This window comes from Pelodiscus sinensis, chromosome 7 (assembly GCF_052426305.1).
Source record: "Pelodiscus sinensis isolate ZL-2025 chromosome 7, ASM5242630v1, whole genome shotgun sequence".
NCBI lineage: Eukaryota > Metazoa > Chordata > Testudines > Trionychidae > Pelodiscus > Pelodiscus sinensis.
In genome coordinates this window covers 33,554,557-33,571,621 of record NC_143058.1, presented here as the reverse complement: position 1 = coordinate 33,571,621, position 17,065 = coordinate 33,554,557, and the positions used below count along the sequence as shown (strand labels likewise).

General features: G+C 45.4%; 1 protein-coding gene across 2 annotated transcripts in view; it reads left to right on the top strand.

Annotated features, from left to right (window-relative positions):
- ACVR1 (activin A receptor type 1) overlaps positions 1-17,065 on the top strand; it is a 113,909-nt gene that overhangs the window by 38,710 nt on the left and 58,134 nt on the right. The gene's annotated exons all lie outside the window — the stretch shown is intronic.

Sequence of the window (17,065 nt, the reverse complement as noted above, 5' to 3'; positions counted from 1 at the left end):
GGAGGATAGGGACATAATTCAAAATGACCTTAGCAAGTTAGAGAAATGGTCAGAGGTAAACAGGATGAGGTTTAATAAAGAGAAATGCAAAGTGCTCCACTTAGGAAGGAACAATCAGTTCCATACATACAAGATGGGAAGCGACTGTCTAGGAAGGAGCATGGCGGAAAGGGATCTAGGGGTCATAGTGGACCACAAGTTGAATAGGAGTCAACAGTGTGATGCTGTTGCAAAAAAAGCAAATATGATTCTAGGTTGTATCAACAGGTGTGTTGTAAGCAAAACTCGTGAAGTCATTCTGCCGCTCTACTCTGCACTAGTTAGGCCTCAGCTGGAGTACTGTGTCCAGTTCTGGGCGCCACATTTCAAGAAAGATGTGGAGAAATTGGAAAGGGTACAGAGAAGAGCGACAAGAATGATTAAAGGTCTAGAGAACATGACCTATGAAGCCAGGCTTCATGAACTGGGCTTGTTTAGTTTGGAAAAAAGAAGATTAAGGGGGGACATGATAGCGGTTTTCAAATATCTAAGATGGTGTCACAAGGAGGAAGGAGAAAATTTGTTCCTCTTGGTTTCTGAGGACAGGACAAGGAGTAATGGGCTTAAAGTGCAGCAGGGAAGGTTTAGATTGGACATTAGGAAAAAATTCCTAACTGTCAGGGTGGTCAAATATTGGAATAAATTGCCAAGGAAGGTGGTGGAATCTCCCTCTCTGGAGATATTTAAGAACAGGTTAGATAGACATCTGTCAGGGATGGTGTAGACGGAGCTTGGTCCTGCCTTGAGGGTGGGGGGCTGGACTCTATGACCTCTTGAGGTCCTTTCCAGTCCTATGATTCTATGACATGATAGGCTCTTGGCCAAACCAGTCAGGATCACCTGTCAGAGGCTCCAAGATCTACCAGTAGATTGAGATCTACTGGTTGATGACCACTGATGTAACCCATCACACCCAATATAAAATCCTGAAACTGCACACACCAGTTAATGAATGGCTGGAGTTTTGCCCTTTAGGGTGTGGGGGGAAGGGATTTGGCCCTCTTCTCCTAGACACACTTGAGACTCTTCTTAAAGGAGCTGTACTAGCTAAGGATGTTAGACTAGTCGACTACTATCTGATAAGGAAATGCTTATCAGATAATGTCAACTAGTCTATGCCCCCCCCCCCCCCGCCTCTATTAAATAGAGGCAGCAAAGGTGGGGGGGAGGGGTACTTCGAAGTGGTAGTGCTGCTTTGAAACCCTAAGGCAGCAGCTGCACAGCTGATCTTGGGATCAGCTGTGTTGTGGGCTGCCCCTTTAAAACACCATCTCTTCAGGGATTTAAAGGGGCAGCCCTGAAGCCTGGGATCAGTTGGGTATTCCCAGCTGATCCCGAGTTCTGGGAAAATGCCGTGGGGAGCCTTGGTTCAGCTGCGAGTCCACAGCTGAGCCCGGGCTCCCTTCCTGCCCTTTTGAATCAGCTGTGCAGCCACTGTCCCTTTGAAACTGTCACCGCTGCGTGATTTAAAGGAGCGAGTCCAGCGGAACCCAGGCTCACCGTGGCATTTCCCCAGGCCCTGGGATCAACTGGGGAGTCCCTAGCTGACCCTAGGCTCCGCTCTCCTCCCCTCCCCTGTGAATCACAAGGAGGCGGCAGTTTCAAAGGAACTGGGGAGCCCATAGCGTAGGTACTAGGGTCAGCAGGGGACTGAGACCCCCACTGACCCAATCCTCCATGGCTTTGAAATGCACAAGTGCCCCCTCTGGAGACTCTTGCGCATTTCAAAGTGGGCACCCTTGTGCAGCCCAGAGTCGGCGGGGCTTCCCGCTGGCTGCAGGCTGTACACGGAGTTCTGCATTCCTCCTTTGAAATGTAGGAGGAATGCAGAAGTGTCCATCGACTAGTCGATGGAAGTTCCATCAACTAGTCAATTAACCACATTTTAACATCCTTAGTACTAACATGATCCCTTCGCACCTGTCCCCTCTCCATACGGAAAGCATTTTGTGCAGCTTTTTTCCTTTAGAACCTCCCCGCCCCCCTTCAAAGGAGTGGGGGAGAGGAGAATGAAGCGAGAGGTTCTCTGTATCCTTTCAGTCCACTTGCCCAGGCAGAATTTCTCATGGGTGAGTAGGTTGTTCAAAGTCCTGAATAAGACTCTTATTCAGACAGCATGGGCAATAAACGTATGCTAGTTTGATGCCAACAGGGAGACCAAATGAGATCTCTATTCCTGAAATTGACTACTCCACTCTGTGCGTGTGTGAGCTTTTTGTTTTTCTTTTCTTTGTTTTCCCCCTAGAACAGCTATGAAAATTTTATATAAAGGAAACTTTCATGACACTTGTTGGATTTCTTTAGGGAATAACACCTTATTCCTGGAGTGTTAGCACTCTTATCTATGATCTCTTTACTAGTAATCAGTGTTACCTCTAAGATTTTTTTTCCCAACCACCAGTGGAGTGAGTTTTGGCTTGTGCCCCAATATTTAGGTTATGTGCGCTAGTTTGGATGTGCGCCACTCTGGCACCCAGTTTATTAATGCGCATATGTTCTTGGCCACCAGAGCAGATCCCTCCCCCAGCTTCTCAGTCCCCCCTCTCCCCTCAAGGCCATGCAGCAGGTGCCATTCCTGGCCCCAGCCAATAGAATAAACTCTGTTCCCTGCCATGGGCTGCTCCAGCTGCAGGAGTAGGCCTCTCCCCTCCCCTCCCCCGTGGCTGTGGCAGGTCCCAGCCCCCCACCCCAGTGGCTCTCTCCATGCTATTTCAGTTGGCACTGCCCACCAGAACAGCTGCATGAGTGCTGCTGTGTGGCTTTTCGAGAGGAGGTGAGCAGGAGAAAAATTTTTGTGGCCATGTGCACATGCACCTTAGCAGGAACTATGCTAGTGATAGGCTGGGTGGGAGCCCAAGACATCAAAACTTTGCAGAGCCTACATTCTTGGTGCATCTCGGCCTGAGGCTTCTTGTTGTACAGAAGTTGGTTTCTGCTGGGCTGGGCTGGGCTGAGCTGTTGATACTGCATTTGACATCTGCACGTGTATAATGTACCGTATTTTCCGGCGTATAGGGCGACTGGGTGTATAAGACGACCCCCTATCTTTTTAATTAAAAGATAGGGTTTCATCTTATACCCCAGCGCCCTTCCGCCTCCTTTGCTCCCGGTGTCCCTGGTCTGCTGGAGATGGTCCCCAGCAGACCAGAGGCACCGGGAGCAAAGCCGCCAGGAGCGCCTGGGCTGCCCCCCCGCCGGCTTCCCCCGAGGCTTTCAAAGCCGCGGAGGGGCTCCGGCGGGGGGGCAGCCCATGCGCGCCCGGGATGCCCCGCCGCCGGCTTCCCCCGAGGCTTTCAAAGCCGCGGAGGGGCTCCGGCGGGGGGGCAGCCCATGCGCGCCTGGGATGCCCCCCCGCCGGCTTCCCCCGAGGCTTTCAAAGCCGCGGAGGGGCTCCGGCGGGGGCGCAGCCCAGGCGCGCCTGGGATGCCCCGCCGCCGGCTTCCCCCGAGGCTTTCAAAGCCGCGGAGGGGCTCCGGCGGGGGGGCAGCCCATGCGCGCCTGGGATGCCCCCCCCGCCGGCTTCCCCCGAGGCTTTCAAAGCCGCGGAGGGGCTCCGGCAGGGGGGCAGCCCATGCGCGCCTGGGATGCCCCGCCGCCGGCTTCCCCCGAGGCTTTCAAAGCCGTGGAGGGGCTCCGGCGGCGGGGCATCCGGTGTACAAGACGACCCCCGATTTTTGGGGGATGTTTTTTAACATCAGAGGTCGTCTTGTACGCCGGAATATACGGTATGAGTGACTGACTTTTGTGTCATATATTAGTGATAAAGGAAAGGGCCTGAGTATATCCCACAGGTCAGATCCCATATGTGCAATTCTTCTGATTCCAGCCTAACCTGTATATACCAAAAAAAAAAAAAGAGGTTGAGCAAGCCATGTTGCTCAGGGGCATGAAAAATCCACACCCTTGACCAGTGTTCCCTCTGAAGCTGAGCCACCAAGCAGCTTACAGGTGATCAAATAGCCTTGCCCTGTCAGAGGCTCAGGACTCCGTGCATAGAGTTGACTGACTGGGCAGGGCTGGTTGATCACCTGTGAAGCTGTGGTGACCCCGTAGCTTAGTGTGAACACTGCCTCTGACTGCTGACCTGACTGCAGAGTAGACCGGGATTGCCTGCACTGACAGGAATGTAGGTGGTGACTGTACTGAGGCAGTACTGCAGCTTGGCTGGACCCTTTCAAGAGTAGATTAGGGATGTGAAGGTTTAACCGGTTAACCAGTAAGCCTAACACTTAAACTTGCTAGTTAAGATTAACCAGTGGATCTGGAGTAACTGCCCACCTGCTGTAGGGCTGCTCCAGCCCTGGTAGACACCCACAGTGGACTGGGGCTGCTCTGGCCAGGACACTGGTGCAGCCTCTGCCTGTGGTGGGGATGGGGGAGGTGTTCCAGTTCAGTGCGGGGGGGGGGGGGGGGGGAGGGGGAAGAAGGGGAAGCTCTTGCCCACCTTTTAATCAGTTAAATAATGTTTAACTGATTAAGCCAATTAACCAGGGTTTAACATACCTAACGTACGCCAGACAAGCCCTTTCAAGGCCTAGTTGTGCGTTGTTGGGGAGGGGATGTGTGTGCAAGTCACATGATCTTGTAAACACATCTGTAACTATTCCCTGTAACTGCAGGGTTAGGACAAAGCTTAGTACATGTAGGTTTTAATTGCTGCTGAGCTCAGCTGATGTGCAGTTATCATGAAAGGTGGAAGTACAAGTCCATAGTCTGCTTTTTTAAAATTAAATCTGAGGTACATGCAAAATATGTGCAGCCCATGGGGTCTTTGTCAGCTGCCACCAACGCTGACAGTACTACAGAGTTTAGATGATTCTGATGGTTTAGAATGCTTATAACTTGTAATGTTGTCTGGGCCGTATTAACATGAAGCATGGCTTCTAATTTCTTCATTAGTTAGACTTGCCTTGCTTTCATTTACACCATTCCATGAGGGTTGGGTGGTTGTGACCTTCATAGCTCTGCACATAAACAGCACTTCCAGCAAGTTGTGTTGCTGTCAATCCCATGTTAGGTTTTTAAGAATACCTACCTCTCTTTAGCGCTTTCTGATGTAATCTCCAGTTGAATTGCAGCATGGATGAATTTGGACTCCAGTTTTTGCCTGTGCAGTCAGGCCATAAAATGATGTAAAGTAAACTTCCGATAATCCGGCACCTTTAGGACCCAGGGGATGCCGCATATCAAATATGATGGACTATCGGAAGGGGGGGGCTATGAGGGGTCTTGGGTGGAGTGGGGAGGATGCGCTCCTTGGTGCTGCATGACCAACCCGGCAGCACCCCAGCTGCTATGCCCCAGACTTCCCCAAGTCAGCCGCTGATGAAACTGACCAGTGGCTGACTCGGGGCAGAGCAGCTCGAATTGTCCAGCTGCCCAGAACACTTCCAGTTCCAGATGGTGCTGGACCATTGGAGATAGAATAGGGTACATACTCTCTCTCTCTCTCTCTCTCAAAATATGAGAACCCTAAACTCTGTTTGCTGAATCTGTATCCAGGTATTTAGAGCATTTGGAATGCTCCCCCTTTTTACAGTGCTTTATGAACAACAGTTTTAAGTTTTTGTTATGGAGAGAGAACTTGCTGTACACTTGCTCTTCTTGAATCTGTTCTCCAATTTTGAACTGAAAGTTTACTTTTTTATTAAGCCACTGCCTTGGCAAAAAGGAACCCAATTTCAAACTGTAACACTTGAATACTGTCTTGGGAGCGGTGTTCTCTTAACTTTGTCCATGTGTGGAATGAATTTTATATGCCCCAACATGGAGGTGATGTGCACCTAAAAATGTATTTTGCACATGGATGATCTGTGGCAGTGGAGTGTGTGTGTGGGGAGGAGGGGATGAGGGCTTTGGCTGGGGTTGCAGGCTCTGGGGTGGGGCTGGGGAGGAGGCATAAGAGGTTCCAGAGGAAACTCCAGGATAAGGCCAAGGGGTTTGGAGCATGGGAAGACGTTAAGGTGCTCCGACTGTGTGTGTGTGGGGGGGGGGGGGGGGCGGGGGCAGTGCTGCCCTGCACTCCCCCATAACCACCAGTTGCTGTCACTGCCAGGGGAGAGGCACACTCCTGGCTGCAGCAGGGAGCTGCCATGGCAGCCCCTCACCTGTGTGAGGCTTATTTGCAGCTGCATGGCTATGCAGCTTAGAGGGAGCCCTGTTTGGGATCTCGCTTTGCTCTTTTTAATATGCATGAGGTTTGCAGTTCTAATATCTGAAGTTGTAAGTTTGACCTTTTTAAAAAAATACTGTTTTGTACTTGACTTCCAGTGACCTGGAGAAGCTATAAACTTAGTTTGCTTCATGAATAATCTGCTTCTCTGTATTTGACTTGGATGTGTATTTCCAGAAGTAATACTGTAACCTAACCCATGATGTAGTTTTTACTACCCTCTAGTGGTGGTAGTACCTGTAGTAGTTAAGTGCCTGTTCAGTAGTAGCACTCAGGCTCATTAATAGAAAGTTGGAGAGAGAATGTGTCTGGGAATGGGAATAAAGCTTGGTGCCTAATTTGATAGAATTTAGTATACTGCTAATAAATGTGGAGCCCCAGCAAACACAAGGGTACAGTATACCACATGTACCAGTTTTGTGTTCCAGTACTACTATATCTTTATTTTTAATAATCTAATGCATCTTTCACAGACTTTTTTTTTTCCTTGGCAAAGACAGACGTTGCTAGTTGGGTTTTCTTTAGTTTCAGTGTCTCATATAGACCCTGCACTGCCCTACCTGCTTATTATGCAATGCTTTCTTTCTGAATTGTAAGCCTTCAGGATGTGAAGTAGGGATGTTAAATATCAGTTAATTGAATAGTCAATTAACCTCATGAATTCTTATTGGTTACTCGACTATTCTATCCCCAAGGGTGGGGCCAGCAGCTAGTGCAATCTGGCCCTGCTCTAGAAGAGCCCCATGCCACTCTGTGTGTAGTCTATAGCAGTGTTTCTCAACAAGTGGTTCAAGTACCCTTAGGGGTACTCGAGAGAAGTCTGGGGGATAATCAACACAACTGAAATCTGGGGAAAACTGAATTTTTATTAAGTTTTACAGCGTTTTATTATTTTTTTTGTACTTTTTACACTCATTTCATCGCCCGTCTGGCTATGATTAAGTTATTCAAAGAAATGTGTTGCAATGCTAGAAGAAAATTTTGTCTGAAAACTGTAGGTACTGGGGGTACTTATAATTTTTTTTAAAAAGGGATACTTTATTAAAAAAAAAAAAAGACACACACTGGTCTATAGCATTAACCTATATGTTTTTGCTTATCAATTAATCGACTACACCAGTGGTCTCCAACCTTTCTAAGCATAAGAGCACTTTTTGAATGTAAGTGCAATCCAGGATCTACCTTAAACGCAAACACCCTGGTCCCGCCTCATTCATGCCCCTTCTCTGAGGCCCTACCCACTCCATCTTCCCTCCCCCATCCTCACTCACTTATCAGGCTGGGGGAAAGGTTTTGGGGGTTCAGGGCTGGGGTTTGGAATGCGGGCTCCAGTGGGGCACTGCTTACCATAGATGGCTTCTGGGTGGTGGTGCAGGGGGCTAAGGCAGGCTCACCCCTTCATTTGCCTTGCACCACTCCCAAAAGCTGCCAGCAAACGCTCTCTCCATCCCTGCCCCCCCTCTATGTGGAGATGGGAGTACAGGGTGCAGGGAGGAGCACCCTGATGTCAGCACCCCGTTCCTCCTCTTCTCATGCCCTGTACAGCAAGCAGGAGGCTCCCAGGGGTGAGGGGCACCTCAAGGCAGTGTACGGCAGTGCTGAGAGGGGCAGATGAAATGCAAGCACTTTACAGCCTCCTGGCCAGACCTCTCAGGATCACCTGTCAAAGGTTCCAGGATCTACCAATAGATCCCAACTACTAGTTGGTGACCATTGGACTATACTGTTACATCCCTAATATGAAGTAATACTTCTAAAAAACTTTGTATTTTAAAAAAGGAAACCTTTATCTTGAAACTTGTAACAATTGGAATGTAACCCTCAGTTCAATTTCAGAGGGGTAGCTGTGTTAATTCACTAAGTGATTAATTAAGATAATGAACTAATTAAATGATCAAGTTTCACATGAGCATCTCCAAATTTAGATTTGACATTCATTTGGCTTCATAAAAACCTGATATTAATAGAATTTGTTTGAGTCCCCCCTCCCCCCAATATTAGTGCTGTGTTTGCAACTTAAACTTTGAACTATTGTTTAATGAACAGTCTGAAAGTGAAATTGACTAAAAATTTGTCTGCCAAGCCTCTCCATTGTCCTTGTCCTTCTAAAACACACTTCATCGTGAGGCTTAGAAATTAGGGATGTCAAATCCAATTTAACATATTATTTAATTGGGTAACCAATTTAACATATTAACTGTTTAACCAATTTGAAGAGGGTGCAGCTGGGCCTGCTGTGGTTAGGGACTGCTCTGGCCAGGCTGGAGCATTCCCTGTTCACGGTGGGCCCTGAAGGGTTGGAGTAGTCTCCTGCCCATAGGGAGATGCTCCAGCCCCCACTGGTGAACCAAACTAACCAGTTAACCATTCACATCCCTGTTAGAAACTTAGACACCCTTTCAAACAAATACAAACCCACTGTTCCACACAAATGTTTAAACCAAATTTGCGAACTAACGGGATGTAACAAAATCGTACACATCTTATTTCCTGTTTAGGTCCTAGTCCTGCAAATGGACCTATGATTGTGGGTTCTTGCATCTTTGTCAGCGTTCTATTAACTTCAGTATGGCTCAGCCCAACTACGTCTATACTGTGGTGGTATTTTGGGATACTGGAGTATCCTGAAATACCTATCCTGCATCTTAACAGTGTGCCCATTATTTTGAAATATAATGGGCTCACTATTCCAATGTCCCTGTAAACCTTATTCCATAAGGCTTAAGGGACGTTTCGGAATAGCAAGTTATTTACACAGCACCAAATTACAAAATAAGCTATTTTCAAATTGACTCGAAATGAGCTACGCAATTTGTATAGCTCAAACTGTGTAGATTATGTTGAACTATGGGTGCAGTGTAGATGCACCCTCCATGGATAGATTGGTTCAGATTTGGGGCTTGGAGAGTAACCTTTTACAGATGGATATTATCCTTCTATTCAGTTTCTAAAGCATCTAGCACACTTCTGGCACTGTGTAAAATAAGTGTCTTCATTGCCTGAGCTGAGAGAAGGAAAAAATCCCAAACAAGCAGCATTAAATAGTGAAAATAGTATCTGTTTTTAAAAATGTGAAGTTTTAATCATCTTGGATGTTTATGTAGTCAAGAACATTCCCCTTTGACCTTCTCACAGCATGACTTTAGGAATGTGCCCAATGTTTATATAGCACTTTGAAGTTATTATAAAGAACCATGTAAGTCTTAATTATCATCGGCTTCTCAAAGATTTTATTGTACTACTGCAATCTTCTGTGACTTTTATCTGAGTATTGTAGTCGTTCTTTCAGAATTAGTCTTGCAAACTTTTGAAACTTTTACTATGACATATGTTCAAAATGTTCTAGTTGTGTGGCTTGAAAAACAAACAAACAAACCATAAGCATGGCCATACTACATCTCACCACTAGTCCATTCATCTTTGTACCCTGCCTGATAGCTGAGATGGCTAGACTGAATGAATAGAACAATGCAATTATGGGTGATCTATTCCCTATCATCTAGGCCTAAAGTGTGGCAGTCAGAGGCTGACACCCCCCAGGAATATGCGGTTGTTTCACAACATGTTGGCTGATAGCCATTGATGGACCCAACCTCCATGAACTTATGTACAGGCAGTCCCCGTACAGGCAGTCCCCGGGTTACGTACAAGATAGGGACTGTAGGTTTGTTCTTCAGTTGAATCTGTATGTAAGTCGGAACTGGTACATATTGTAGGGGAAACTCTAGCCAAACATTTCTCCAGAGCTCAGTTTTATTCTCCCACACCTCACTTCCCTCAGTCCTTTATTCTCAAGCTGAGGAGTCTGCTGAGAAAAGCCGCTCCGCGTCTCCCTGGTCTGCTGGGGGGGGGGGGGGGGGAGGGAAGGAGAAGGCACTAGCTTCCCGTCTCCCTGGTCTGCTGCGGGGAAGCAGCTAGTGCGGGGTTGCCTCACCCCGTTTGTAAGTAGGGATCCGATGTAAGTCGGATCCATGTAACCCGGGGACTGCCTGTAATTCTTTGTGACCTTCACAGTGTGCTCTGGCAGTGAGTTCCACAGATTGACTATGGGTTTTGTGAAGTACTTCATTATGTTGATTTCTTTGGGTAATCCTCTAGTACTTGTGTTATGTGAAGGAGTAAATAACACTTCCTTATTCACTTTCTTGATACCATTGATGATTTTATAGACGTCTGTCATATCTCCTTTTAGCTAATAGAACAGTCTCTTCTAAACTGTTGTGTTAGCCATAGCCTTTGTAATCTCTGCTCAGATGGGAGCAGTTCCATACCCTTTCTTTTGTTGACCTTTTCTGTTCTCTTCCAATACTAATTATATCTGAGATACATGCAGTATTCAAGGGGTAGGCATCTCATGCATTGATATTGACTGTCTTATGCAGGGGTGGCCAGCCCGTGGCTTTTTGCTCCAAGAAATGTGGCTCTTGCTAGTTCTGAGACACACGCCTGGACTGCTCACCGACAGCTGCTCTGCGCACGCGCCCTAACGCCTGGAGGGAGAAGCGCATGGCAGCAGTGGTGGCTCCGGTGAGATCCAGGCATTGGGTTAGAGTGGGAGGGGGTGGGGGGAGCTGGGAGTGCCTGGCTCTGGGGGTGGGGGAGGGCTTTGGGTTAGAGCACTGACTAGAGACTTTTTAAATTGTTTTTTGTCCAAAATGTCCAGTAATGTTGGTTTTGTTACTACATTGTGTACTATAGATATATAAAAATAAATATATAATACATGGCTCTTTGCACACTATCCACAGCTATTTTGGCTCTTCATCTCTAACTGGTTGGCCACCCCTGGTCTTATGCATCTCTTTGTTAATTGTTCCTAAGTGTCACCGCACCTTGAACAGATGGTTTTCAGAGAACTACCCATAATGACTCCAAGATCTTTGAGTGCTAATAGATAATTTCTACTCCATCATTTTGCATGTACCTTTTGCATTAGGTTTTCCAGTGTGCTTTACTTCTCATTGATCAGTATTCAGTTTTCATCTATATTTTCATCTATTTTCCAGGAACCCAGGGTATGTCTAAACTACATGGCTCCGTCAATGGAGCCATGTAGACTTGTTTGTTCGGCAAAGGGAAATGAAGCCGCAATTTAAATAATCGCGGCTTCATTTACATTTAAATGGCTGCCGTGCTGAGCCGTAGTCTGGACGCTCCCACGCCGACACGAAAGCCCTTTATCGACCTCCCCGGTAAACCTCATCCTACGAGGCATAACTGGGAGGTGGATAAAGGGCTTTCAGGTTGGTGCGGGAGCGTCCAGACTAGTGCGCTGAGCGGATAAACAGCGGATCAGCTCTTTGTCGGCTCAGCACGGCAGCCATTTAAATGTAAATGAAGCCGCGATTATTTAAATCGCGGCTTCATTTCCCTTTGCCGATCAGCCTAATCTACATGGCTCCATCGATGGAACCATGTAGTTTAGACAAACCCCCAGTGTCCTGATTTATAGAGTTACAACCTGTACTTAATGCATTGTCGCCCTTTTCAGCAAAAAAGAGCATGTATTAGGTAGACTATGGTAAGCATTTTCAGGGACCATAAGTCAGACACCTTGGAATTTGTTTGTCTGCTTTGGGTTTGTGGTATTTAGATAATCTACAAATACCAAGACAATAGAGCACTGGTTTACATGTAATCCTGTTTGGTCATGAGAGTCAGCTTTGGATAGTAACTGCTTTTTTTTTTTTTTTTTTTTTTTTTTTTTTTTAAACCGAACCACAAATATGTCTGATTACTGCAGGTAAGCCTTCAGTTCTCTGCTCTTTCAGACTCAGGAATGCAGTGTCTTGGTCAGGTTTATCTCTGCAGCAGGAAATGTTTAAATTAAAACTTGAGTGGCAAGGATGTCAGTAGAAAATCAGAGCTGGTTGGAGATGGAATTGTGTGGCTGAGGTCTTATCAGTGTTTGTCTCAGTGACAGATTGTTTGAACCGAAAACAGTACTGAGTTGCTCTGAGACTATGCATTTTGGACTGCTGCCGCTTCTTTCCCTCTCTGCTTTACTCCCCTCTTTTCCAGTCAACACATCAGAAGACTACTCAGCCACAGACACCAAAGCACAGAGGGTTGCCTTTTTTATAAATATTTATATCTTAATTGCTGTGAACTATCTATTGATGGATACATTTTTGAGGTGAGGGATGATCTGTGGGAGAACCCCCTCTTTGTTTTGGTGGTGTCTGACTGTGGAGTTTAATTTTAGCTAGCTGAATTAACAGGCTAACAGCAAATTCTGCATTCTTTGAGAGAAATGGCAACCAGTGAGGGATCTTGACATCTCTTCCAAAGTTTTTGGCAGGCTTTCAGCTATATAAACACAGTATGTTGACTGGAGCTGGATAACCACATAGTGAGAGAACACATCTCTGGTTCTCCTGCTTACTGAAGTTGAATTTTATTTGGAATTTGTGGGGTTTTGTTCTTATTGGAACAGCGACAAATCTTTATGGAGAATATCTCAAATGCCTTGGCAAAGAAGTTATATATGGCAGCAGTTTTTGCTGGGTTGCTTCTCAAAGCTACCCTCCTTCCCCCTGCCCCTCTTACTCTACATCTTCCAAAGGAAAATCAGGATTTCATTAAGGTCTGAGGCTCACACTAGCTATCTGCCCAGCTTACATAGCAGGGAATCAAGTTGTATTGAATTAACTCAGTTGTGAAGCACTGAGGGTCACAGTGCAATGCACAAATGCAGCATAGGATGTAAAAGTGCACTATACATACACAACACTTCACAGGGCATATATCAGAGGGGTAGCCGTGTTAGTCTGAATCTGCAAAAGCGGCGAGGAGTCCTGTGGCACCTTATAGACTAACTGAAGTGTAGGAGCATAAGCTTTCGTGGGCAAAGACCCACTTCGTCAGATGCATGTAGTGGAAATTTCCAGAGGCAGGTATAAATATGCAGGCCAGGATCAGGCTGGAGATGACGAGGTGGATCCAATCAAGGAGGATGAGGCCCACTTCTAGCAGCTGATCTGGAGGTATGAATTCCAAGAGAGCAAAAGCTACTTTTGGAGTTAGCAAGCCATTCACAGTCTTTGTTTAATCCAGAGTTGATTGCGTCAAACTTGAAGATGAACTGCAGCTCAGCAGTTTCTCTTTGAAGTCTGGTCCTGAAGTTTTTTTGCTGCAGGATGGCTACCTTTAGATCTGCAATTGTGTGTCCAGGAAGATTGAAGTGTTCCTCTACAGGTTTTTGTATGTTGCCATTCCTAATATCCGATTTGTGTCCATTGATTCTTTTACGTAGGGACTGTCCAGTTTGGCCGATGTATATAGCAGTGGGGCATTGTTGGCACATGATGGCATATATTACGTTGGTAGATGTGCAGGAGAACGTACCAGTGACAGTATGGCTGATCTGGTTAGGTCCTGTGATGGTGTTGCTGGTGTATATATGTGGGCAGAGTTGTCAATGGACACAAATCTGATATTAGGAATGGCAACATACAAAAACCTGTAGAGGAACACTTCAATCTTCCTGGACACACAATTGCAGATCTAAAGGTAGCCATCCTGCAGCAAAAAAACTTCAGGACCAGACTTCAAAGAGAAACTGCTGAGCTGCAGTTCATCTTCAAGTTTGACGCAATCAACTTTGGATTAAACAAAGACTGTGAATAGCTTGCTAACTACAAAAGCAGATTCTGCTCTCTTGGAATTCACACCTCCAGATCAGCTGCTAGAAGTGGGCCTCATCCTCCTTGATTGGATCCACCTCGTCATCTCCAGCCTGATTCTGGCCTGCATATTTATACCTGCCTCTGGAAATTTCCACTACATGCATCTGACGAAGTGGGTCTTTGCCCATGAAAGCTTATGCTCCTACACTTCAGTTAGGACTCCTCGCCGCTTTCACAGGGCATATATGTCAAAAATGGGTTGAGGCTTTTAGGAGAGAGAATGCCATGAAGAATTGCAAAGGAACAGAACCTAAGGGTTTTGGTATCTGCTTTTTCCTTAGATATGGCCACATTATCTCATGCACATTGGAATGCTTTGTGATCTTTGAGTTGAGAATTATAATGGAAACGGCTTGTTTTTAAATAAGCACTTCCAAAGAGGTTTTTATAAATAGGTGCCTTCCTGGAATTCTGTGAATGTTGTTTAGTTAGGCATTTTTATAGAAAGTTAACGTGCATCTATAATACAGTAATTCCTCATTTGACACGTGCCTGCTTAACATGTTTTTGCGATAGCATGATTTTTTTTTTTTAAGGGAAATGTTTTTGAATTACATGACTGTCCCCAAAATAACACTATTTCCCCAGCCGGCCTGTTGCTGGTGGCTGCGCAGGGCTTCCCCTGCCTTCCGGCAAAGTGGCGGAGGGTTTGCCGCTCGCCGTGCTGTTCCCCGGCGACGGGCCCCTTCTCCCCCCCCCCTCCCCCCCCCGGCTGAACGCAGTGCGGGTCCTGGCAGACCTGTCACATGGGCATACTCCCAACCCAATCCCCCTCCCCTTCCCTTTCCTTCCCCAGAGCCAAACACCTCCCCTCCCTGCTGTAACCCAGTCCCCTTTCTCCCCCAACCTTATGTTCAGGTCCCAACAGATACCACTGCTTGAAACACAACCCCCACCTTTTCCATTATTTTCAATGGGAAAATTGACCCCACATAACACATTTTCACTTAACACAATCATTTTCTGAAACACATCTATAGTGTTAAATGAGGAATTACTGTACTTTAATCTGAGTTTCATTGGAAAGCAGCAAGACATGGCTCTGATACTAGCCTAACTGGAAGAACTTGGGCAAATCACTTCTTTTCAATGTTTGTGTCTCTGTAAAATGGGGAGATGGATACTTGCCTCGTTTTTTAAAATGCTTTGTGAGATCTTGTGGGAAGTTGTTATATTACTTTTTTAAAGATCTTTCTTCTGGCCTTTTTTCATCTGAAAATTACTCTTAAACAGATGGTCTGGGGATGAACAATAATAATTGGATCAAGTTCTCCCTCTCTCCCCCCAAGTTGGTCCATTCACCATTAGGAAAGTAACTGTAAGTCCTATTACCTGAACAATAATTTTTTTTGTCCCTCTCTTGTTTGCAGTCAACACTTTGTTTTAAGGTATAAACCATGAATGTGGATCACATTAGGATATTACTAAGTGATTTTTTTAAAATCCTCTAGACCAGCTCTTACCAAAGAAAAAACAAAAACTAGAAAGTTCTGTCTCTTTTCTATTTTTCAAGAAACTGCCAAACTATTAAGTCATAAGTGGATGTTTCTCAAGGGGAGTGTCTGTGTGTATAAAGGAACTTGCTGTCTCCCAGTTGCCCCCACTTTTTTCTTTTTATATCTTAATGTTTCTTCAGTGTCCTTGGGTCTGCAAAATGCCTTTCGTATTCTTGTGTTTAAAGTCTCAGCCCACTCTTTCTTCAATGTTCCTTTCTCATTTTGATCATCATCAAACATTTAATTTTCTTTAGTGTTTTTTTCACTTTATTCTCTTCCTTTGTTCCCATAACTGACAGCCTTTTGGGATGCGTGTCCTACTAAGTTTCTCCACAAGGCTGTGTGGGTTTGAGAGTTCATGGTTTTCAGATGTACAGGGTTGGGAGTTACCAGCTAATAGTTGCCTCCAAGGTTGCTGGCTTAACTAACTCCATGTAGTTGAGCAGCATCACTTAAAGCAATTTTTTGGTCTGCATTTAAACTTTTGCTCTTCTGAAAGAGGCATGTGTACTGTACCATTTTCGTCCAGGCATGCAGAAATGTATCTGGGTGTGGTCATCAAGAGAAGACTTGCTTAAGATGTCAGTTCCGATGAGACCTAGTGATGGGCTGGCGGGAGAAGAGTGTTGTAGTCCTCTCCCATCAGTCTGCACAAATGCTTTAATGTTAAAAATCCCTTCTGGCTATTTCAGAATATTGAAATTTTAAGATAGGTTGGCTCTCTTCTGAGTCAGCTTTCTGCCAGCTAAAGCTTCCCTATATTATATCCTGTCTGCATCAAGTCACTAGTAGCCTGCCTTGAAGAAAAAATAAGCTTTTCCTGGCGCTGGGGGGGAGATACAGAATCTTGCAAATTTGATCCACTTCTAAGAAACAAAGGACTTTAACACTCCTTCCATTAAGGTAGTCCTAATCATTCTTTCCCTTGAAGAGAATAACTTGTCTTAAAATAGCTATTGCATCCATTTTTATGAGCTTTATTTTGAAATTTGTTAATGCCAGAAATTTAGCATTGAAGGAAGAAAAGAGACCATTTTGATGTGAAAACATAAGTAAATGTTCTTGAGTAAGTGGTTTTCTCAGAAACCTGCTAATGTATTTCCTTTGCAGTATCAGTTGGATCTTGCTTTCTTGTGTGAGGAGGAAAATCCAGCAATTTGTATGAAAAACTAACGAATAGAAACTGGGAACAAGCTGGAAATATCCCTGAGTTCTCTAAACTAGGGTCATGTTTTTGCTACTAGTGCTCCACACTGCTGCAACTGATGCAGTGAATGTCAACTTAGTGGGTCTTCTTTGGACCCACTAAATCAATGGCAGAATGCTCTCTAGTCTGGAACTCCAGCTCCCTTACTTTATTCTAAATTAATGGGACAGAGTCTCCCATTGACATCACACAGTGATATGTTGACTCCTGTTAAGCTCCTCCAGCTACCTGAAAAATATAACCTAGGTCTCCTTACCCTGGTACTAAAGATAAACCCTATATGCAATTGTTTTAAAATCTAGTAGCCTGGGAATAATGCTGAGGTCACTGGAATAAAACCCCTTTACAAATGGAGAATGCAACTGGAATTGGTTTACTAAGATGACTTGCTCAACTATGGATTGCCCCCTTCCTTTCTAGCAACTTTCTCTGCTGTTTTAAAGAAAATCTAATAAATAGTGGG